The 26,441-nt window shown below is 38.4% G+C and overlaps 1 protein-coding gene across 16 annotated transcripts in view; it reads right to left on the bottom strand.

Annotated features, from left to right (window-relative positions):
• Positions 1 to 26,441, bottom strand: part of THADA (THADA armadillo repeat containing) — a 358,465-nt gene that overhangs the window by 214,917 nt on the left and 117,107 nt on the right. The gene's annotated exons all lie outside the window — the stretch shown is intronic.

Here is a 26,441-nt window from a genome sequence, read left to right as displayed (position 1 = left end):
TCAAGATCTGCCACACATAAGAAAAGTTGCAATGCCAGAAGCACATGCTTCTGAACAAAAAGTATACCAATGAAAACTATTGTGTAGTGAAAAAAGGCATTTGGTGAAATGCGTTAAAAAAAGGTGGGGGGGAAGGTATCCACACACACCCATTTCTCACACACACATCCCATATCATTCTCGATCATCTCAGGAATAGGGATCAACAGAGTAATGCACAGAGATATAAAAAGAAAAGCTAGCAAAGGCAAGCAAAGCCACCATGCAGGAATAAGGAACTGCATAGGAAACAGCAGTAAAGGTGTGGGTTGTGTCCAGTTTTTAAAAACAGGACTTATTCATAGGCCATGGAGCAAACACCATAAATCTGGTCACTGGATGAAAACAAATGCTGAAGGCAAAAGCCTGGGGGTTTTCAGTTGGTATTTCAATTGGGAACCCAATAAACTATTAAAACGGAGCTATTCCCTAGATTCTGGCCTATAAAACCACCCCACAGGAGAGAAATCATCTAAGGGTCTGTGTCTCCTCACCACAGTGATTGCTGATAAAAACAGCAAGCTCATCTTAAGAAAAATAATACCCCACCCCCCACCCCCGCAAAGGAAACAAACCTACAAAGAAGACAAAGCATGCATATGCGTTTCAAAGGATATGATCAAATGCAAACTAATAAAACAGAAACAACTAATAAAAAGAAATCTCAGTTTGAAATCCCATCAGGAAGTCCATCTCTGATTCTGTTCATGGAATCTTCTCCCTACCTAAGACTGGACTGACACTAGCTTTTCTCCCTAGAGTAGTTAACAAAAGAATGAGGGATTAGAAAGAGATGTCAGGAGTCCCGTGGTCAGAATCTCACACTCAGGAAGTCTGTGTAATCACAGTGATGGATCTACCAGGAAGCCCTTTCAGGCAAACCATGTTTGAAGGAAAGCATCCTCCTCAGGGCCTCTGTTTTGAGCACACTGATCAGGGCTCCTACCAGTATCCTTGTTTCCCTGCCAATCCTCTGCAGGTAGCCATGGGATTTTTGGACTTTTGTTTTTTGTTTTATTGAGACAGAGTCTTGCTCTGTCACCCAGGCTAAGAGTGCGGTAGCACAATCAGAGCTCACTGCAGCCTCAAACTCCTGGGCTCAAGTGATCCTCTTGCCTCAGCTTCCCAAGTAGCTGAGACTACAGGCGCATGCTGCCATGCCTGGCTAATGTGACTTGTTGCTTTTCTAATCCTTCCCTTTCAGAAGTTGCTTTCAAGGTGGAGAATTCCCAAATCACTAAACTGCCTATTACAATACCATCCTGAGACAGGGAAGTGAAAGGTGTTGGTTCTGCAAGAGCCCTGCCATGCCCCCTGTGAAGTCACTGGCCCAAAGGTGAGCCAGGAAACACATTTCTACTCCTTTACACAGCGAGTTGGTGAGTAAATATCAATCTCTTGAATTCCTCATGTGTGCAAGGTCCCATTTGGGCAGCTTACATGGATATTTTTTAACTAGGAATTATTTTTTAGAAAATGTTTCTAAAAATCATTTCTAAAACCTCAGAATCAAATAATCTCTTATAGTTTAATTCAATAATCATTTACTAAACACTTTGTGATTGACTTTTTCCAAAGATGGTCAACAAACTTCTAACGTTCCTGATACGTAAATGCCTCCTTCCTTTGAAGAGGTGGGTCTGCTTCCCCTTTTCTTGACTGTAGGATGCCTTTTGACTTGCTTTGATCAGCAGAAGGCAGCGGAAGTGACACTGTGCTAGCTCTGGCTTAAGCTTTACAAAGCATGGCAGCTTCTGAGTTCACCCTCTTGAAGTCCTGACTACCCTGCTGGAGAGAGGCCACTTCAGCCCCCAGTCATTTATGCTTCTACTGCCAGCCCCAGAAATGTGAGTGTGAAGCCATGTTGGTTGTATCAGCCCCAGCTGAGGTCCCAGATGAAAGCAGCCACCTGAGTGATCCCAGATGACAACACAAGGTGAAGAAGGACTACCCATCTAAACACGGCTGACACACAGAATTGTGAGAAATGATAAATTGTTATTTTAAGTCATTAAATTTTGGGGTTGCTTATTATGCAGCAATACGCAATTGAAACACAGTTACAATACTGAAGGCACTGAGACTCTGTGGAAAAGGTAATACTAAATAAAAGATGCTGATAACAAGGAGCACACAATTTACCTTCACTATATTGATTCTCTCACAGTTCTAGAGGTCAGAAGTCTGAAATCAGTATCAAGGGTATCAAAATCAAAGTGTCAGCAAGGTACCTCTAGAGACTACAGGAGAACCCATCTTGAACTCTTCCACCTGCTGGTGGCTGTCAGTATTTCTTGGCTTATAGCTGCGTATTAGTCCGTTTTCATGCTGCTATGAAGAAATATCCGAGACCGAGTAATTTGTAAAGAAAAGAGGTTTAATTGACTCACAGTTCTGCATGGCTGGGGAGGCCTCAGGAAATTTACAATCATGGTGGAAGACACCACTTCACAGGGCAGCAGGAGAGAGAATGAGAGCCAAGCAAAGGGGAAAAAGCCCCTTATAAAACCATCACCCCCATGATTCAATTACCTCCCACCAGTTCCCTTCCATGATGCATGGGGATTAAGGGAACTACAATTCAAGATGAGATTTGGATGGGGTCACAGCCAAACCATATCAAACCGTACCTATATTACTCCAATCTCTGTCACTGTGGTCATACTCTTTTCTTCTGTCTCCCAAATCTCCCTCTGCCTCCTTTGTATAGACAATTTCACTAGGGCCCACCCAGCTAAGCCAAAATAATCATCACCCCAACTCAAGATTCTTAATCACATCTACAAAGATCCCCTTTTCCTTACAAGGTAGCATTTACGGATTCCAGGAATTAGGATCTGAGATCTTTGAAGGGCCATTAATCTGCCTGTCGCAAATGCTAAAACACAAGAGTTAAGGCACTGCAAAAACTGATTATAGGAATTGGAGTTATTCTTGTCATATTCAGGTAAATCAGAGTCAAGGAACCCGGGGAAAAAGCACTCAGGACACAAAGTGCCAGCTCCAGGAACTGTCTCACAAGCCCAGCCGCTGAAATAACTTCCCATAGCCTTAAGACTAGTCTTACCTAGTAGCTGCTGAAACGACCTGTCATTTTACCTACCACCATGACTCACCAATCGGAGCTTTCTGGCACCAATAAACTTTGTTTCAAAACATTTTATGTAACATTTCCCTTTCCCAATAAAATCCCAACCTTTTCCTTTGTTCTTTGGACATACCAAAAAACCACTCTGGTCTTTGCGTATGTCCCCAATTACAATTCTGTTTTATATATATATTCCTAAATAAAACTTTCTGCTTAGATATTTGTCTCTATGTTATCTGATTTTTGATAGCACTAAGGGGGAAAGAATAAACATAACTAGTTTTTTCCAAGGCAATTGTTTTTCCAAATCTTTAAAGCAATGGATTACTTATTTCAAATATAATACCAATTTTTATTAATAAAGCATCAAAACAAAACAAAACCAGAGAAAGGATTCTGGAAAGATGACTAAGTAGGAAGCACCAGGAACCTGTGTTCTCACAAAGGCAACAACTGCACTGTCAGAATGGGTCTAATGTAACCATTTTGAAATTCTGCAGTCTGTCTGAAGGACTGGACAGTAAACTGCAGTAAATTTTGGTCAGTTTCAGCTCCTAGCACTGTAGCTAACCAATCCCTGGCCTCATGGCAACGATGCACATGCTCCAAGATCAGCTTACGCAAAGCTTGTAGGATAAGGATCCTATCCTCCAAAAATTTGGGGATCTGTGCTTTGATCAGTGGTTGTTGTTCTGATCTTGGAGATACAAACACATAGGCAGGCAGCCATTGTTGCAACCCTCTTAGCACAGTTACAAACCCCTTCCCCGAGGCGGAAGCAACTTCCAAGGAATTTAAAGGATAATTCACTTTTTTCTTTCTTTCTTTCTTTCTTTTTTTGCCTTTATTTTCTTCTTCATTTTTCTCTTTTCCCACTTCTAGAAGCCAGATATTTAAAGTCTAGGACATTCAAAAGTAACCACATATCAGGAGAATGTAGAAGGTTATCACATACACACCCAATGAAAGGTGCAGGCTCAAAAAAGACCTGAGAAAAACTTAAGCTTACACATCAGGCAGACACCTGACACAGACAGAGCCTACCACAAACAAACAACAGAAATAAAAACAGAAATCAGCAAACCCTGCGAAAGAGGGAGAATCTGATTTCCAGAGTTACTACACTATTAGATTCAAGCATCCTGTTTCCAACAACAACAAAACAAACAAACAAACAAAACCCTACTAGGCATACAAAGAAACAGGGAAAGATGGCCATTTCAAAGGTGGCGGGGTGGGGTGGGGGTGGGGTACCCACCAGGAACTGTCTCTGAGAAAGACTCGATGGTAGGCTTGCTAGACAAAGGCTTTAAAACAAGTTTCTTGAAGCTGTTCAAAAAACTAAAAGAAGACATGGAGAAAGTCAAGAAAATGATATATGAACAAAATGAAAATATTAATAAAGAGATAGAAACCTAAAAAGAAACATATATAAATACCTACAGCTAAAATGTACAAGAACTGAAGTAAAAAATTCATTACACGGATTCAAAGGCAGATTTGAGTATGTAGAGGAAATAATCAATGAACCTGAAGATAGGACAATGGAAATTATTGAGTCTGAGGAACAAAAAAGAGATTAAAGAAACATGAATAAGTCCAAGGGACCTGTGGAACACCATCAGGTGAACAAACATTATGGGAGTTCTAGAAGGAGAAGAGAAAGAGAAAGAGGTAAAGAGATTATCTGAAGAAATAACGACCAACACCTCCCAAGTTTGATGAAAGACACGAATATAAACATCCAAGAAGCTCAATAACTCCAGATAGAATGAACTGAAAAAGACCTACACACATTAAAATCAAACTGTCAAAAGACAAAGACAAAGAGATAAGCTTGAAAGCAGAAAGAGAAGCCCAGGCAACATGGAGAGACATCGTCTCTACAAAAAATTTTAAAAATTAGCTAGTTATGGTGGTGTGCTCCTGTGGTCCCAGCTACTTGGGAAGCTGAGGTGGGAGAATCACTTGAACCCAGGAGGTCAAAGCTGCAGTGAGCTGTGATTGCACCACTGCACTCCAACCTTGGTGACAGGGCAAGACCCCGTCTTAAAAAAGAAAAAGTGACTTGTTACATGCAAAGGGTCCTGAATAAGATTATCAGCCATTTTCTTACAAACTTCGGAGGCTAGAAGGCAGTGGGCTAATATATTCAAAGTGCTGAAAGAAACAAACAAAAAACCCCATTAACCAAGAATCCGATACCTGGCAAACTGTCCTTCAACTGTGAGGGACAAAATAAGACATTACCAGATAAATAAAAACTAAGTAAGTTCATTACCACTAGACCTGCCCTGCAAGAAATATAAAAAGAGTCCTGCAAGCTGAAATAAAAGGACACTGGACAAGAACTTGAAGTCATATGAAAAATAAAGATCTCAGTAAAGGTAAATACATGGGGAGTTATAACAGCTAGTATCATTGTTAACTCTGGTTCATAACTCCACTTTTTGTAATCTACAAAAACTTAAGACACTAGCATATTTTTAAAAACTATTATTAGATTAAAAGCCAGTATTATTATAACTTCATACTTTGTTTTCTACATAAATTGATTTATGCACAAAAACAAAACAACTAACAATGTTTTGGACACACCTGTATAAAGATATAAATCTGTGACATCAGTAACTGAAAGGGGGTAGAGACGCAGCCATATAGGAGCAGAGTTTTTGTATACTATTGAAGTTAAGGTTGCACAAATTCAAATCGGAATGTTACCACCTTAGAATATTACATTTAAACCCATGGTAGCCACAAAGAAAATAGCTATAGAATATACACATACACACAAAGGAAATGATGAGGAAATTAAAACATTTCACAGCAAAAAATAAACTAAACATAAAAAGAACCCAGTACTGCAGGAAACAAGGGACACACACACAAAAAAGCTGTAAGGCATATAGAAAACAAATAGCCAAATTACACAAGTAAGTCTCTCATTAGTAACCACTTTAAAAATAAAGCATTAAACTCACCAACCACAAGACAAAAGATTGGCAGAATGGATAAAAAAAAAAAACATGGCCCAACTATATGCTGTTTACAAGAGACTTGCTTTAGATCTAGGGACACAAATAGATTAAAAGTAAAATCATGGGAAAATATATTCCATATAAATAGTAACGGAAGAGAGCAGGGGTGGCTATAAATAAGCCAGTCACAAAAAGACAAACACTGTATGATTTCACTTCTATGAGGTGGCTAGAATAGTCAAATTCATAGAGACAGAAAGTAGAATGTTGGTTACTGGGGCATTGGAGGAAAAGGGGAATGAAGAGTTATTAAGGAGTATTGAGTTTCAGCTTTGCAAAATAAAAGGAATTCTGAACATAAATGGTGGTGATGGTTACACAAGAATCTAAATATAGTTAATATCATTGAACTATATACTTAAAAATGGTTAAGATGGTAAATTTTATGTTATGTGTATTTTACCACAATAAAAAATATGCTATTAAATTAAAACAAACAAAGAAACCAGAGCTGTTCTGGTTGAAGCAGGATTGAGGCAAGTGATCAACAGTTTGGCCTCCCTCTTATCCTTAGGCAAGCACAGACTCTGAACTGCCACCATGAGCTCCAGAGGCAAAGTTTAGAGTTTGATGGCTTTAGAGGCTCTAAAGTGAAACTCTGAACAGCTATCCACACTCCTGATTTCCTCATTTCCTATTATCCCTATCTTTCCAACCTACAGAAGCACATTCCATCCACCACTGTCCATTATACCCTACAATACCAATTTTACTTTTTCGTAACATTAATGGTTACTGTTGTTTTACTGAAACATGTTTAAAGTCCATCTCCTCTCACTAGGAATGTTAGCTCCCTAAGACTAAAGACTATTTAATTTCTGCTCTGATTCCAGCACCCAGAATGGTGTCTACTACATAGGAGGCATTAGTAAATATTTGCTACCTTCTTGCTAGTTTTTAGAACTTCCCACAAATCCTGCTCCTTCTTTTCAGCCACGGGGTCCCATGTTAATCAACCTGACTCTAAAGATATGTGCAAGATTACAGAAACTCTTCTTTGTTAATTCTAAAAAGCATCACATAACCTTAGTCAGGAATGTGTACTAAACATGCAAACAGTTCAAACAGTACTACATTTGTCTCATCTACTATGCTATCAAGAAATCATAGGCTGGGCACGGTGGCTCACATCTGTAATCCCAGCACTTTGGGAGGCTGAGGCAGGTCAATCACCCGAGGTCAAGGGTTCAAGACCAGCCTGGCCAACATAGTGAAACCCTGTTTCTACTAAAAATACAAAAATTAGCCGGGTGTGATGGTGCATACCTGTAGTCCCAGCTACTCGAGCGGCTGAGGCAGGAGAGCCACTCGAACCCAGGAGGCGGAGGTTGCAGTGAGCTGAGATAGTACCACTGCACTCCAGCCTTGGTGACAGAGCGAGACTCTGTCTCAAAAAGAAAGAAAGAAAAAAGAAATCGCCCAACAATTCCTCTCTTCTATTCATTAAAAATGAATAGCCTAATTTAGCATAAGGTCCAATATTCTCAAATAATTTTTTTTGTTTCTATTCTAACATTTTGTTCAGTTAACTCTTTTAACTAAGATTAATATTAATATGCCAACTCATATTGTTCAAGTGAGGGGGTGGTGCCAACAGTCCCATATTTCAAGGAACATAATAAAAGTAGAAGTATTTTCAAAGATCTACGACTCTACTCATTTTCTTTTACAGATGAGAAAACTGATACCCAAGGAAATGAAGTGAGTCTCCCAACATCAAAATACAGCTTGGAGGTAAATACACAACTAGAACCCAATTCTCTTATTTACCAATGTAGTCATTAGATAGTCCCAGGTTTCTATTTTACAGGTAATCCAACTACTTCTGTGTCAGGCATCTTCTCAACAAGCAGAGGACACACTGTGACCCAGACAGGCCAGTTTTCAAAGGAATTCATGTGTCCCCATGGTTTGGTTGTATGGCAGTCTCTCCACTGCTGTCAGTCAGCCTGGTCAGGTTAGATTAAGGGTCCTCACCTGAGCCTCTACTCCCACACACTGAGCCAGGCCCACCCACTGAATTTATGGGGGCAGATGAGCAGGCAAACTGCCAGCTAAACTAATCTTTTAAAATCTAATCATCTGCTGTTACAAAGCATTTTTGGAGATCACTGGACCACAGATAATTCCGTTTGGTCCAATAAGTTTCCTGTCTCTCCTGTATTCAAATTAAGAAACTCTTACTAATATACTAGAATATCCCTTACTACCCTCCACCCACCCCCAAAAAACATCTAACTCCCATGCAAATCAAACTAGAAAAGACTGTGTGTATTTGTTCTTATTCAGGCTAAACGCTTCACTTTTCCCCAGTGAACCCATGTTTTTTGTAAGTCTGAGAACACTCAGGCCAAGACTTATTTACAAGAAAAATAAACAAACAAAAAAAACCCAAGTAGTCACCAGGCAAATGTTACACTCCCAATTAAGACACAATGCTGTCTATAGGTATGATGTGATGTCTGGTACACATACATTTTCCCAAATTCACAATTAGAAGAAATAAGACTCAGAATACAAGGTGTGATTTTCCTCAGCTGCAGAAGTATGGAAAAGAGTCCCTTATGCAGTGGACGTCCATCTCAGACTGCAGGAATTAGTCTTCCTTCTGAAGAACTGCCTAGAAGTACTCAAAGAATAGGATAATTTGCAACAGATTGGCTGGATTTCCAGACAGAGAGGGAAAGCCAGCATTTGGCAGAGTTGTGAAAAGAACATTTTGGACATCTTAGCCATTTGTTTCTTGGAAAGCTAGAAAACTAATCTGGAATAAGTATAACTCATTATTGCTATTATTATTAGAAACTCTAACCTCTGGCTCCTGAGACTGGCAACAGTAAGTAGGTTGGTTTCTGTATACATGCAAATGAAATTTATTAAATTAGATATTCCAAGATAAGAGTCCTGTGTTTGATTTTCTCACAAATGCTGGTTTTTAAAAATACTCTGAAGTTAGTAGACTGCCACCTCCTGCAGACCCTGGAAAGGAATGTTCTTGGCCCCAAGAGCTGCCTGTACATTGAAATCACACAGAGTCAGACTTTCAACATGGCTGAGAGTCATTCCCTTACATGTGTGTTTCCCCTTAACAGCCAGACCCCAAATCGTTCAAAGATTGAAGCTGTGTTTGCTACTTCAACTATATTTCTTATAGCACCAAGCAAAGGAGAACAACATAGCATGCACTTTCTACATTTTGTTTTTAAGAGACAGTATCTTGCTCTGTCACCCAGGTTGGAGTGCAGTAGCGTAATCATGGCTCACTGGGCTCAAGTGATCCTTCTGCCTCAACCTTCCAAGTAGCCAGGACTACAGGCATGCACTACCATGCCTGGTAAATTCTTTATTATACAGACAGGGTCTCACTATATTGCCCAGACTGGTCTCAAACTCCTGGCCTCAAACAATCCTCCTGCCTTGGTGTGCCAACTTTTTCCTTTTAAATAAATGAAGAAATAAATTAGGTCTATATTCTTCCTTTCTCTTTAGCTATATTCTATTAATTGCAATTAATATGCACTCATTTAAAAAAAAACAAAAAACAAAAAACAGGCAATATACAAATAAGTAAGTAGAAAGAGAAACTCCACTTTGCCCATTCTAGACCTTTTATATGCACATATAAAAACATTAAATTAGCCAGGTTCAGTGGCTCATGCCTGTAATCCCAACACTTTGGGAGGCCGAGGCGGAAGAATTGCTTGAGTCCAGGAGTTTAAGACCAGCCTGGGCAACATGGTGAAAACCCATCTCTACAAAAAATATAAAAATCAGCCAGGTGTGGTGACGTGAGCCTGTTGTCCCAGCTACTTGGGCGGCTGAGGCGGGAACATCTTTTGAGCCCAAGAGGCTGAGGCTGCAGTGAGCCAAGATCGCACCACTGCACTCCAGCTTGAGTGACAGGAGATCCTGTCTAAACATACACACACTCACACACACAAAATCACACATACATAGTTATGTTAAACAATATTGTTTGGCAACTAACTTTTAAAAAATACTTAGGTGCTGTATTAATGTATGTCTGGGAAAGATGCTGTATTTATGTATGTCCAGGAAAGAAAGAGAAAGACGTTTTCCTTGTCTTTAATTTAAAAGAAAACTTTTAAAATAAATAAAAGTACATTCTATTTTAGCTCCAAGTGTTATTAACAGTTTAGTTAAAAACAGAATAAGAAGCAAATCATATGCCCTCAGAATTTTGAAGGCAATGCTCCATTAACTTCTAACTTCTAAGTCCATTGTCCTTTTGATTCTTAATTCTCTGTAAGTGAGCTGTTTTTGTTTTTGTTTTTGTTTTCTTTTTCTCTTACTTCACAAAATTTTGGAAATGATGAGTCTTGGTGTGAATCATTTTTCACTCACTGTACTAGGACTCATGTTCTTTAGTTCTACATTTTCTTATTTTCTTATGCTGCTTGATAACTTACTGCCCTCACTTTTCTCTGCTCTCCTTTCTGAACTTCTGTAAGTTGAATGTTGAACTGCCTGATAATCTTCTAATCTTATTTTTTCTTTTCCATGTTCCATCTCCCTCTCTCTAGGTCAATCTCTGGCAGTGTCCTTTTACTGTCTTCCCTACCACGTACTGAAATTTTTACTTGGGCTATCGTATTTTTTAATTTTCTAAAGCTCCTTCTTATTCACAGATTGCTCTTAATTTCATCTCACCTCCCTGAGAGTGTCACTTACTTTTTTTCCATGTGTTCCTTATATTACAGTATACCTGCTTCTACGGAATTCCCTTTTTTAAAAAAACCTCTATTTTTCTTTCTACTGTTGATTATAAATTTTAGGAGGCAGCTGCTTCCTTGGTATGCTTGCAGTACTTCTCTCCATCATACACACTTTCTCTCTTGCATGCGCACACGCTCTCGTTCTTTCTCCCTCACACACACACTACAATGCAAAGAGTAATTCTGTCAGTTGAAAACAAGAACATATTAAATGCTATAATGTGTGAAACAAGAGTGAGAAAGCAGGCTAACAAGAAGAAGAAACAAAAGAAGCCTATCCTGAATAAGCAGTATTGCAGAAAGGCATTTATGCAAAGGATAGGTTAGATTCTGGCTTATACTCATCCAAACACACTTTGCACTATGTAAATCTGAAAAACATCAATTCTAAATGCAGAATTAAAAGATGTTTCTCTTTTTCCCAATGCAGCTATGACTAAGGAGACAGAGACACAATAGTTACTAAGGAGGCAGGAAATCCTTCCAGCTAACCAACTTTTACATTCTGTTCCTTATGGTCAAAACGCTGACCACACTGCGGTAGCTCTTTTTGACTTTATGACCTTATTACTAAGACCATCAATTATATTCACTGTTATTTGTGCAGAGGAACTGCTCGATTGCCAGAAGACTACTCTACAGTGCTATTTAACCTTTCCCAACAGAGACTCATTGAAACTCATTTGGTAAACTGTTTTACCTAACCTTGCAAAGATACTTCCTAGTAAATATTTGAAGTATATAAATACCTCCAAGTAGTCTTAAAAATCTGCAAAACTCATCATTGTTAAGGCAAATACCCATCTAGATTATATAATCACATTAAAAGTTTAAAAAATCTCATGCATTCAGACAAAGGTAATATTCCACATACACTAAAGCAGTTCAAATACTATTTATCTGCCTACATTCAGCCTGTTTCCAATGGCAATTAAAAAATAATAATATGCACAGCATTTCATTTTAGAAAAGGCTGCTACTACATCATGGAATAGAATGTGAAACCATGTTCCATAGATTATTTATTCTGTGGTGGTGTGAGAATGAGGAAATGCAAAGTAGAGAAAGAGCAAAGGTCTAGAACCAGCCTGATCAGAGGAATACCACACAGTGGCAGTGTAACCTTGGGTGATTCGTTCAACCCTGCTAAATAATTTTACATTTTTGTTTCTATAAAATGGGAATAATAATGCCTACTTAATGGAATTACTGTGAGAAATGAGATAATGCATCAACAAATCACAAATCTAACTTTGTACCTTCTGAACAAATTACACACACATTGTTCTTTTGTCTTGGTTCTTGCCACCCAGTCCTCTTCCTTTCCCTCAGCACTTTAAAGATGAGATGAAAGGAATACAGAGGAAATTAGTATAAACTACTATTAAGTTCAACACACTCGAGATACTAAGAGTACACCAGACAACATAACTCACTTTCAAACTTACAATGCAAATAGCTTTTAAAAATACACAAAGTACAGGCATTGAAAACATGATTAAAATTTAGATCTGGCATAAAAAATTTTACACAGTATTCTGAATACGTTAACACCTATACTTTGAAGGAATCAAACACTAAATTTTATATACATGTGTGTGCGCGCACACGTGCCAAAGGCCAGGAAGACAGCTAGGAAGTGGGATAGAATGTTCCACATCAGTAAAACAAACATATTTAGGATATCTACACACCCCCTCCCACACACACGCATGCACGCACGCACGCCCACAGTGAGTGAGGTGATTAAAGGAGATGAAAATGGCGGTATACACAATGCTACTCTCACTCTCCTACTCACACATAATAAGAGAACAATATTTGGTTTTGATGTGCCCATTCTAGTAGTAAAAGTAGACCCTTCTGTGAACATATACACAAAGAGGTGCAGATGCTTCAATAACAAGTTTATTTGCTTCTTGGAAAAGGAAACCATATTTCTCATAATTATTTGTAATTACAACAGACTTGCTAGTAGTTGAGTCTCTACTAAAATAATTTAAAGTCACTCTTAACAGTTTTCCAAAAAATCTTCAAATTTGCCAGGAAACTAGGAGCCTACAAAAATGACTGATACAAAGACTAAGTAACAACAACGAATTGAAGGAACAGTTACTGATAGTTTTCGTATGTAAATTCTGGCATTCCATCTTATTTTTAATTAATTCCATTACACTGGTGTTTCATAGGTCAAAGGATTTTATGACTATACACCAAAAATATTGTTTAAAAGTCAATTACAAGGAACCGCCCACAAATATTTTCTAACACTTTTTTTCTTTTGTCCAATTCAAATTGTTTTTGCTTCACTTTTTTCTCCTTTAAGTCCAATTTCATTCTTTTTATTCACTTCCACTTCCTGTCTTTGCCCTTCAACAAGGAATACTCCATTATAAAGTCTATTCCATTCTTTCTGGAATCTACATAGCACCAAATTAATCTGCATGTACACCAAGGAAGAGAAAGGAAAAAAAAATCCCAGGTGACGGGATATCCTTACGTACACACACAGTCTCACTGTCCTCCACCTCTTGACAAAAACAAAACAAAACAAAACAAAACAAAAAAACCATAAATAGAGTGGCCAAGGCTTATTTATAGAAAGGAAAAAGGGTAGCACACAATAACATGAAAATACAGCCAAAGAAGCCTTAATCTCCTCTGGCCTAATTTAAATAGGGTTACTCAAGTTCATGGATTGGTAATGGATGATGTTGCAAGACAAGATGAATCAAAGAGTCATCACTAAAATATTATTTTATTCTAAGGGCAGACTACATTGTATGTTTTGACCTAAAAAATATGACTCACAGGGAGCCCAGGATTCCTTTTCCTGTCTTCCCTGAAATGTGAGCAAAAGCAAAAAGGGGTGAAGGTGCCACATACCAAGAGTCCAACGCCGCCTGCATGATGGTTTCAATTGCGCTATTCATCAGATATGTAACTTGGGTAAGTCACCTACCTTCTGAGCTTCAGTTTCCTCATCTATTAAATGCAGACAACTATACCTAACCAAATTAACTTCCTCACATGGTTACCATTAGGATCAAATGAGATAAGAGATCTGCAAGTACTTTGAAATCACCAAGTTCTGCTGATTTGACCACCTATCTCTCAATTCTATTCACTTTTTTCAATCCCTACTGTCACTATCCTAATTCTGACCACCAACATTTTCATCCTAGCCTACATCTCTGGTTTACAAATATCAGATCACACACCAGTGTCCATTCATGAAGAAAATGAAAACAACAACAACAACAAAAAACCCCACAGTGCAACATAGTAAATTCTGCATAAAGCTAAAGGTATTCTATTTAAATATCTAATATTAATTTGAGATTCCTAAGGGGGGATGTATATATGTGGTTATGTATGTGAAAATGTCCTTTAATTTATGAAATGATTCTGACATGTAATATGCTCTTTAATGTACTTATTTAACAAAATTAAAGGGTTGATAACTGTATTTTGTTGATCCTCAAAATAAAAAAAAAATGTTGCTGGTTCACAAAATAGAAAAGTCTAGGTATCACTTGTCTACATTATTCTAGCAAACAAATTATTCAAACAAACTGATCTCCCAGTCTTGAGCACTACTTTTCAATCCAGACACATCAAGGCAAAATGATTATACTAAAGCAAATCCTGTTATACTTGTGTTTAAGATACTTTCTTTGCTCCCATGTCCTTGAGTTGGCTGACAAGGTCCCCAACTCACTTCAGGCTGTTCTCTCTATATCCTGTGCATTTTCATCCGGACTTCTGCATGGGAGCAGTCACCCTCACCTCCACTCCTTTTTCCCAACTAAATATTACATATCCTTCCTCTCACCCATTATCTTTCTTGCTCTGGGTGTTTTCCTTGACTCCCTCAATCCCATTTTATACGCATTTCCCATGTGCTTTTGTAAGTGTTTACATCCCTTGTTATAGACCTTCTTTCATACATTTGACTAATACTGACTGAGCTTCTGCTATGTGTCAGGCACCTCTCTAGGTGTTGAAGATACAACACGGAATGAGGCAAATACCCACCCTCCAAAGAGCTGATATTATAGTAAGAGAAAACAGACTAGAAACTAAAAGTCAAAATAATAATAAGGCAGTAAAATATCCAGTGATTACTCATCACTGTATCTCATGAACCTAGTACAATGCCTGGGTCCTAGGTGGTTCTCAAAAAATATTTGTTGAATGAATAAATACACACGTGTCATACACTGTGTGAATGTGAGGGACTCACTACTGTGGACATAAGTTCATATTGGCTATCAAAATCTCTCCAAGGCCAGGCGCGGTGGCTCAAGCCTGTAATCCCAGCACTTTGGGAGGCCGAGACGGGCGGATCACGAGGTCAGGAGATCGAGACCATCCTGGCTAATATGGTGAAACCCCGTCTCTACTAAAAATACAAAAAACTAGCCGGGCGAGGTGGTGGGCGCCTGTAGTCCCAGCTACTCGGGAGGCTGAGGCAGGAGAATGGCGTAAACCCGGGAGGCGGAGCTTGCAGTGAGCTGAGATCCGGCCACTGCACTCCAGCCTGGGCGACAAAGCGAGACTCCGTCTCAAAAAAAAAAAAAAATCTCTCCGAGTCTGGCCCAAGCTTCCAGAAGTCAAAGCATGCTGTGTCAGTTTGACAGGGCATTCACTACTGTAGACTTGGTTTTTAAAAAACCAAGTTTGCCTACTTTAAAAAAAAAAAAAAGTTTGCAAAAGTAGAAATTTTATCAGTAGTTTTCAGACCAAATGAGTTCAGCACTGAAGTCTCAAAAGCCACAACTTGGTAAAATATGCATCTTCCTCAAACTCAAAACACATAAAATCAAAAGAAAGTCAGTTCCTTATATAGTTCAGACACAAGGACGCTGGTTTCATGCTATACCTAGAAGGTTAATACTGGAAAAGTCAGTAACTACCCTGAACAAGGACCTTGTCAGATCACTGTCAAGGCATAATCCCACCTGAGTTATCATCTGCTGAAGTGAATTAAAGTCAAGAAAGTAAACATTTAATGAACATTCACTTGCCTTTGCTCCAAAAAGGATCTCAGAAATAAGTTTTCTCTTAATTAAAAAAAAAAAAAAAAAAGTAAGCCAGAAAGTTGAAATGAGATCCGAGGAACACTTCAGCATGGGTCAGCCAGTCAGCATAAGAAAGAGTTGGCAGTACCCAGGTGAAACTGCTCCAGATTGTGACTGTAACACCATTCTATTCATGCAAAGATTTGGAAAATACATTTTCTGGACAGAACTGGGCCTAACATCTCCACTACCAAGTTGAAAAGCCAAAAAATGAACCTGGTACAAAGGTACTCAGTGGTTCTGAAAACAGCTTGCTGTCTTTAGAGACTGCAAAGACATCAAGCCCTGGGCCTGAGACAAGCACCAATCAATCAAACAACTGACAGATATATATTAAGCATTATGCTAAGTGCTCTGGAGGACACTCGTACATAAAAGATACAATTCTAAGCCTCAAGGAACTTTATCAAGTTTACAAAACAAGACAGAAATGAATGGGAAAACGAAAACACAAAAACCAACCACAAATGAAGGGTTGGTGTGGTAAGAGTCAGAGACGTGGTATAACATTGCTCTGGAGGTCAAACTGGTTGGGGAGAGCCCGCAGAGGAATGCCCCAGGAAAGCCAGTTTCACAAGAGGTGGGATTAACCAGGAAGTTGACAGATTTGGAAAAGCAGAGGTCCTAAAGTATTCTAGGTGAAGCTTGGCCTTGCAGAACAGTTAGGATTCACCTGTCTCAGCAGTGTGGGGAGGCTGTAGGAGGAGGAGAAAAGTGGGTGGAGAAGGAGATGGCACAAGGACACTGCTGAGGCAGAGGTATGTAAGGCTTGCTGGGGACAACAGCGAAGGCTAGAGCAAAAACTCTAGTAGAAAGTAGGCTGGACTGTGGAAGGCCTCAAATGCCAAGCTAATGAATTTGAACCTTATTTCTCAAATACTGGAAAGCTACTTGAAGTTTTGGCATAGGAGTAACATAATGAACTGTGTCTGGGTCTGTGCTGAAAAGTTCCACCTAAGTCTACACTGCCCACACAAAATATTAAAGACAGAATTTTTAAACAATGTGCCAAAAGTTTAAAAACCAACACATTTTCATAGATATCTAAATTAAAATCACTGTGACTAAGTTTTAGATCATTCAGTAAATCACATATACTTGAGTAAGTGCAGGAACCACTGAAAGGTCCATTTTAAGCACTAAAAAATGATTTCTGAAAGGTAAACCCAGTTCTAACTACATCCACTCCCTGACTTCGCCCTCCCCCAAACCTGACTAGGGTCTTTATTTTGCTTTAAGCATTACAGATTTCCTTATGTACCTGGAAGGAAGAGCTGTTAGTCATCAATCTGGATGGTGTGGGTTAACAGAGTCTTTGTTCAGAAAATTTAATTATAGGTTTGAACCTTGGATGAATGCAAAATGAAAATACTGGAGGGGACTCGGCTAATCTGCCAACTCAGCAGTCCTATGGAACTTCAGAGTTGTCCCTTGCGCATCGTTTGGAGAAGCAGTTTCTCCCCCACTATCTGTGGCATGGCCGATCCTAGTTTACTCCTTCTTGCTTCTCTGGCTTGATTTTTGGCTATCCTGCACTACTGCATTCAGCAAAGGTTCTGCAATCAAGGGCCTGAAAATGCTCAAATGTAATTTTGGCCGTTTCACTTCCCTCAGAGGTTTCTGCCTTCACACAGGCAACACAACCGTGTTAGTTTGCGCTGGCTCCAGGCAATACCACAGCTTTACCACCTCTGACCCCCAAAAGGTGCCCAGAGAGAACAGAGTTCAAACCCAAGCTTTAATCTACCTTAACATTTACCAAATGATTTCACTCTGGCAAGTGGGTATCTGAGGAAGGCTGTTGAATCAAGGGGATTTCGGGCTGCATTTTACACTCTGTTGATTATTATAGAGATGTCAGAATTTAAAAACCATAAATAAGGAACCAAATAACATTTTAAGATACTAGATGTTGAAAATTTTCTGAGCAACAAAAGAGAAAACTCTGGTTAATAAAACACCTGCTTTCCAAACCATGGGCAACGTTCTGGCGTCTTTACACAGAAACTCTCAGATTCCTGCCAATGTCACAAAAGGGGAAGGCGCTGACCAAAAAATGTCCATAAAAGCCGTTTGAAAAGTATAAAGAGAATTTCCCAAAATAGTAAGGTGAACTTCAAGTGCCTGAAAATCTCTAAATCAGGCTCTCCTAAAACACTGCAAAGTCAAGGTAAACATTTCCAGTTTAAAAAAGATAGGGGAGGCTACATTTTGGTTTGATGTTTTCATTTCAAACTAAAATAGAAGGTAACAACCTCTAATATGTTCAAACATTCAGATTCCTAGAGAAAAGTGACATTTAAATGTAATACATGGAAATGATTAGGGCAACATTTAATTGAAAAGTGAAAGAAACTAAACTCAGAATAGGCCATTTTGGAAGGAAGACCAAAGAATTTTGGTTTCTCTTCATTTCTATCCTTCTCTCATACACTGAGCCCCATGGCTGGCATTTGAGGGGATACAAAGATGAATTTGGCTTTCAGCTCTTCCTCAGTGTTGAAGGGGAACCCCAAATCAAAATCACAAAACAAAAAGCCATCTTTTCTGGAAAACTGTCTTAAATACTAAAAGGCATTTCCAGTTCAAAATATAAAGGTAAACACTCTCACAGAGACTCAATTATTTGGGTAGAGACATGTGGTTAACATTTCCTAGGGAAGAAGCAAATGAGAAAAGGTCAAAGGCAAAAGTCAACTGAGAAAAGCTGCAACATCTCAGCAATTTACAAATTTAAAGGAGAGCAACAGTTTGAGGGTGAGGGATACACATACCACCTCCATTCGTTATAAGCTGATTTAAGGGAAAATCTCTTGCTTCTCTAGGGTGAATACCACAATGTCTGTTCTCTGGTCATAATAGCAACTAAGTTGATTTAAAAAAAAAATTCTCTCCCTCTTTTTTAGAGCAGTTCATTCATAATTACATGATTTCTCTTGAGTCTTAGTTTCCTTAAGATGTGTTTATTCTGCACATCTGCTGTCCCCATACCTGATTACACAAAGGTATCAGAAAGAGCAAACCAACAGGTATAGAGAGACCAGCCCTCAAAACAGATCAAAGCAAACAGCCCGTGGAGTCCTTTGGAAATCTTGCCTGGCAGCTCTTGTAAATAAAAGTGCTTCTAAAGCAGAAAGCATTCAACTACCGTATTTATATAGGGCGTGATTGACAGGTCAGTTATTAACTTCATAAAAACACAGGCAATGTTAACTAGCAAGAATGTTTGTTCTAGCTGTTCTATCTGAAGGAAAATGAAATCCAAGATAGAATGGCTTGCTCTCTGTTTCTTTTAAGTATTTATTTTAGAACCATGCAGTATAAAAGAATGTTTTTTCAAGTCAGTGAACTTAAGCTATTTTGCTTACTGTTCTGGAATTTAAGTATGTTGTTATAATTCTTTAGAAAACAAATGTTACATTTACTAAAGGCAAATTCCAATGGTGCACCATGATCTTTTCAAGCCCTCAAAAAATTTTTATTCTTTTGAATTACTAAAAGTAAAGAAATTTTACATTAATTCATCTTTTTCCCAGTAACTAAAGTATATGAAATTAGGGAAGGAAAGAACAGGATGGTTTCCTCTCAGTGCTCCAGACACAGGCATGTGCTCCTTGAATTGCTTATAGTAGCAAGTCTAAAATTTGCCAGAAGAAGCTAAGAATAAACTGATGTCTATTTTATTAGTTATTTTGAGAGTTTTTCTTTATTACTAATATATTCTACTATGTAAGATCATTTACAACAATATTATACGGTAATAAAATTTATTTTTAAAGTTATCTCAGAAAATCTCAGTTATATATTGATAGAAAATTCGGCAGAAGAACTAAAATCCACTTTTGCATGCAATAGTTTTCATCCCTGAGGCTTAATATGGTTAGCACCCACTCCCATCCCAGTGGGTAAAAACAAAAATGTCAGTCTGTGTTTCTCCAACTTGAAGAGCAACTTCTATAATAGCTTTGAGCAACTATATAACAAAGGAATCTAAAACTTTTGCTTCTATCCATCAATACTCTTACTCATTTATAAAACGAGTAACTTAAAAAAAAAAGTAACAAAAAAGAAGTAGAAGAAAAACAAGTTTTACTTTTTTGAATCAATCAATGAATACTTTCAAGACTGGAATTGTAAAATGTTGGCATTCCTAGCCAAATAAATGCTTATGAAGTTGACTGGCATTTATGTGCATCTTTGTTTATGTGTGTTTAGTATCCTCGGGCCTCGGTTTTTTTCCATGTAAACTAATAAGTTTTGTTAAATGCCTCTTGAATTAAGTTAAGAAGGCTATTTGTTAGCAAAATGTATCACTCTCAGCAAAGGCTGTCATCACATGAGCTACATAACAAGCACAAGAACAAACCAAAATTCCCCAGAAAAATCTTGTTCATCAGTACATTTAATGTACCACAATCCCGCTTCCTCCAGCATTCCTACAAACAACAGTCTTTCAGAACACAGAATTCTTATGAAATAAATACTCAGCCTTAGAACATGCCCTGGCCTCCTCCACTATCCACTCCTCCCGCTTCCCCCGCAGGACTATATTTTCAAACTAGAATATTTGTTTTGACAGACTTCTGCTTGCTTAATTCTCTGGCAAAAGATTTCTGTGCACCCCTAGTCAGTAATGAATATTTTGCCAGAAATATGCAACTGTTGGCATGACAAGAATAAGGGGAAAAAACCCTGCTGGCAAAGACTTCCAGAATTGAAGATAAAAGCAGGTATATTTGGATGAAAAGAATCTTTTCCCTTAACATATTATAATTTCCTCTTGTTTTCCCTGCTTCTCACTATCACGAAGAAAACCTTGATTTGGCAGTTTCACATACCTTCTCTACACTATGTAAAGCAATAGGAACTATTCTCTAAATCTTGGTTTCTAATTAAAGAACTATTTATCCAAATGAAAAATGTAGGTTAGCTAATCCTACTCAAAGAGTAAATCTCCAAAACAATTTCTTAATAATAGTTTATCAGGAAAATTAAAATCCATTGAACTTGTTTAATCCAGTGGAATACTTCCCTTTCATTATTTCTCAAGTTACATTTAAGGACTTAACACTCCAAAACTTAACAATGCAAGATGGCTCCACCTTCTCTGACTGAGTTCAGAAGGGCTGGGCGGGGTCTCACACAGCTCTCCTTGGAGAGCTCAGGGTGTGGGTGAAGTGCCTCCTTCTACAACTACCCAGATTCTTGGGAGGAAGAGCCCACAAAGTAGATTTTCTGCATGGGTGGATTCAGACACTTTCCAGAAAAACACAACACAACAAAATACTCACAGATCTTGAAAAGAACAAGCCTGTCCCAAAGAATATCAGATTACTAAAATACTCAACGTCTGCTGAGGGATCTTCTTCCTTCATACATCACTTAAATACTGATGCTTCCCCAAGTCTACCCTAACCCCTCTGGGTGATCTCATTCACTTTCCTGCCATAAAATACCACCTACGGATGACTCCTTCATCTGGCCTATACCTCACTCCTATGCTCCAGACCCTACGTATCTAACTGCCAAATAGATGTCATTTTAGATCCGCCATTGGATGTCCCCCAAGCATCTGAAAACACAGGGGCAAAACTGAACTTGGTATCTTCCCCCACCAGTCTGTTCCTCCTCCTAAATTCTCGCTGCTGTAAATGGCACCATTAGCCCCAGAATCTGTCTAAGCCACAAATCTGCTGCCATGCCACTATGTTTCCTCTTCCCTGGCCCCTTTGTTTTTCATCAAGTCCTATCAAATCTACTGTCTTAGTATCTCTAATCAGTATCTGTCTCTCCATCCTCCTTGTCTGCCTCATTTCCAACCTGAACTCATGCTCCTCTCTTCTCACCACTTGGTCCATCCAGAATTTCCCAAAGTGTGTCCTATAAAACACAGCTCTTCAATGGATATTCTATTAAAAGGATTCCATGACTCAATATTTTAAATGAGTAGTCAATGCTATGACTGGAGAGTCATAATGCATAGCAGTGTATTAACGTCTTCAAGAAATTCTGAATTGAAAAAACATGTTCACACCAATCTTTCACTACCATCATCTGTCCTCCTGGTTCCCTTTGCCCCTACAGTTTTCTTCACTTGGTTAACTTCTACTCATCCTTCAAGCTCAGGCCCTGACTCTTACAGGAAGTTTTCCCTAACAGTCCCTACTCATCCCTACTCTGTGTGTCCACACCTCCTTGCACACCTCTGTATGAGAATATTCATGCTGCTAGCACACAGTTTGGGGTATGTCTACTTTACTTGATGCTGAGACCTTTGTGGGCAAAGACTTTGACTTATTTATCTCCTAATGTCCAGCGCACTACCTGGCACATAGCAGGTCAATATACCCTACTGAGTAAATGAATGCTTACAAGAGCTAATTGTATTGTGCATTTACTCTGTGCCAAGTACTCTCCTAATCTCCAGGCATGTATGAACTCACTCAATTGCACAAAAACCCTAAGAGATATTTTCCCCATTTGAGACATGAGGCAACTGAGGCAGAAAGGATAAATATGTTTCATTATTCCTCCAATATGACCTTATTTTCTTATCTTCAGCAGGGTAAATGTGAGTAATTTTATTCTACTTCTAAGGAAAGTGGATGTGATTAAACACCACGGGAATGCTGCTTGGCAGAACTTTGTTACTTTAAGAAATACTGTATATTATTTAACAAGAAAAAACTTTCATGTAGTGCAAAAATAACTGAGCTAGAAGTTATATCTGAATTTGAACACCAGCTCTGCTTCACACGAGATAGGAGACCATGTAGCAAAAAAATAATCCAAATTCCAAGTGTGCCATTTAGAAAAGGGACAATAATACTTACTGAGTATTCCTACCAGGAATAGAGGACACAGTGTGTAAAAGCTCTTTGTAGCACTTAAGGTTGGTATGCTGATGCTATTACCATCATGAACAGTACAATGGAATAGTGTTTACCTACCCACAGAGCAAATATTTAGGACTGATTACTAGGTATTTCTATTTTTATTTCCCTGTGGGTAAACTGTTCCAAATAATTGGAAAAGTTTTCAAATCTGCAGAGATTTCTCCTGAAAGTTGAGAAAATTTCTACTAAATTGAACCAATCAAACTACATCTGTTTTGAGGCTCACAGTATAAACTGGGAAATAAGAAAAATCATTGACTATTATTTTAAAAAGCTTGACAACAGTCTTAAAAATTTCAACAAAATTATGACTACCACAACTGACTAAACTATCTACACTGTAGAGACTGTCTACACTCTTCTGTCACTAATGGAATCTTATATAATATAGCCAGTGCTCTCAGCCCTACAAACTATGAACAGCTCAGTAGATAAATCTCAATAAGCCTCCACATCAAACAGACTGGAAGAAATCAAAAGACCGCTGAGCTAAGCCAGACCAGGCTGATATTTTGGTTTATTGGTTAACTGTTATGCTTGGAAAGGCATAAAGCTTAATTGCAAGGCTTGAGGTGTATGTAAAAAATGCCTGACTTAAGTAAAAATACTGATCATAGCATCTGTCACTAGTTAAAATATGTGGAGATCTTTATCCAGGATATTTTTTGTTGTTTATATTTTAAATAAATGAAAATAGCCAGTCACACGGTGACTAAACATGAATCATTGTTTCAGCTTTTCGAGAATGCTTGGTGTAAATTAGGGAGTAACGCTGTTGTTAATCCAAGTCATGTGAAAGTTAAAAAGGGGAAAAATCTGGTTTGGTTTATGACTTCTTGTGGTATTAACCATAGGTTTTTGCACAAATATTAATGAATACAACACTTTGAAACACTATATGGAAAAGTGAAATCCGGTGGAGTTATTTGGATCTTTTTACCATTTTCTACTGAATAACTAACTCCATTTGGCTGAATAAGCAACAAAATTAAATATTTTTTAAAGGCCCTAAGAGAAAGTTCTCCAATAAAGGGTCAGTAAAGCTTTTGGTGAAAGACTGAAAATGAGGTCCTCCTCACTGCATTGCCCTTGTTTTCACTGCTACCAAAGCTACTCAATTATACTCAATCAGTATTTACACAGCGCTTTAGGATGGGCAAAAAATTTAAAATACAATCCCCCACCACCTTAAGAACTTGGTATCTGAGAGCATACAACAATTCACAAGAAGCAATATCAACGCAAGAAAGAGATGGCATACAGAATCTGGGGCACACCAGGAAGAGTCCTAAGGAAAGGAAGACCAAGTGCTGGGACGACCATTACCGCGTTTATTGCTCAAAACTCTAGAAGCAGGTACTATTATCATCCCCATTTTATGACTGACCCTGAGATGAAGAAACTGGGGCCTGGAGGACTAAAATAATTTGCCCAAAGTCAGAGCCAAAAGTTAAGTCTAGGTCTGCCTATCTCAACATGCATTTTTAAAGCTACATCATCGTTGCCTACCTACTACATTAGGCAGATCCTAAATAAGGCACTGGGATACAAGGGAGCATGAGCCCCAGACCCTGCCCTCAAGCAAGCCAGTCAGGTCAGGGAAGATTTCCAAGAGGAAAAGAGCTTTGGGTTGAACCCAAAGGATGGGGGAAATCAGCATACTGTAAGCAAAAGAGGAGGGATAGGCATTGTAGGAGTAGAAAAAGCATGAACAAAAGCATCAAAAGGAAAAAAGCCTGACAAGTTCAAGGGAACAATAGGGAGACTGGCTTGATTAGAGTGTGTTTATTTGTGGGGGTGGGAGAAGTTAGCCAGCAGGGGCTTAATAAATATTTGTGCATTTGAATAATAGCAGATAAGGTGAAAAGGGCAGGTCCAACTAACAGAGGGCCTTGAAAGCTAAGCCGAAGAAAACACAATTAACCAACAAATAACGTGGACAAATCTGCAATCTCACTAGTAATAAAAACAATATAAATTGAAAAAACATGGAAATTTCCCCCTCACATTCCCTTAAATGTGCATTAAAAAAAAATAATTATTCTCACTACTAGGAAGACTATACATAACTGGTAAATTTGTAAACTGATATAATCTTATTTTTTTAAAAAAGCTTGGTTATTAGTTTCATTGAATGTTTATATTCTTTAATCCAGCATTTTCGTTGCTGATAACTTATGCTCCCCAAAAATCCAAAAAAGCATGCCTCTCTCTGCATAAGAGAATATTCCCTGCATCACTTTTTATAATGTGGAAAATTAGATGGAATGTAATGCTCAATGATAAGCAGGTGGTTAAAACAAAAAAAGTTTCTTAGAAAGTGTTTTAAAAATGAAAAGGACCAATTAGATGGGTACGACTTTAGACTGCAGGCAACACAAAGCTAACAAAAATTCCTGATTAGGAAAGTGACATGAGGAAAAGTGCTTTTCAAGAAATCTGACAATGGCCGGGTACGGATCACGCCTGTAAACTTAGCACTATGGGATGCCGAGGCAGGCAGGTCACTTGAGCTTAGGAGCTCGAGGCCAGCGTGGGCAACATGGCGAAACCCCATCTCTAAAAATAACACAAAAATTAGTCAGGCAGGGTGGCACGCCTGTAGTCCCAGCAACTTGGGGGCTGAGGCAAGAGGATTGCTTGAACCCAGGTCGAGGCAGCAGTGACCTGAGATCGCCCCACTGCACTCCATTCTGGGTGACACGGTGAGACCTTGTCTCAAAAAAAAGAAAGAAATCTGACAATATGTAAATAGAGTCTGAGGCCAGTTATACCCTTTGACACATAAATTACACCTAGGATAATCTACCTGTAGGAAATAACCCTACACATTAAAACATTTTATACGTAAAGATGCTCACCATATCATTACTAATAATATTAAAGCTGGGGGGAAATTAAATATTTAATAGTAGTAGAATTATCAAGTAAACTATGATTTGTCCATTATAAGGAATGTTACTTAAGCACCTCTCAGAAGATAAATGATTATATAACTACATGAAAAATGCCTCCTACAAGCGAAAAAGGGAGCTTACAAAACTATGTGTATATAATAGTTAATAATATACCTTATAAAACCTGAACACTCACGAATGGGAAAATGGCAGGAAAATACATCAAAATGCTAACAAAAATTATATTTGGGTGACAAGAATAAGACTCTAACTTTTTCATATTCTCCATTATTTAAAATAAGCATATATTACTTTTCAACATAAAAGGAGGGAACAAAAGTGAAATGGATAGAGACAAGACCTAGCCTAGACCACAGCATAATCCATTCATCCACCTGGGTGTGGAAGACTCTGCAGTTTCACTAGACTTAGCTAACCTAAAAAATCAGCAGTGAACTGGTAGCAAGGAAAAGATCATCTCAGTTGAAGAATATTCATTTTGAATATAAGGAAACAGAGCTCATCTATGGGATGGGTACTGTTTATGGGGAGGACCTGAGGGACAAAAGACTGATCGTAGTAAGAAAAAATAAATGTAGGAAAAGAGTTGGAGTCTATAGGCTTACTGAAAACATACAGGTGTTTTTCTTCAATTCACATTTG

This window comes from Macaca fascicularis, chromosome 13, assembly GCF_037993035.2.
Source record: "Macaca fascicularis isolate 582-1 chromosome 13, T2T-MFA8v1.1".
Taxonomy (NCBI): Eukaryota; Metazoa; Chordata; class Mammalia; order Primates; family Cercopithecidae; genus Macaca; species Macaca fascicularis.
The sequence above is the reverse complement of the archived record's forward strand: the minus strand, read 5'-3'. Positions and strand labels throughout refer to the sequence as shown.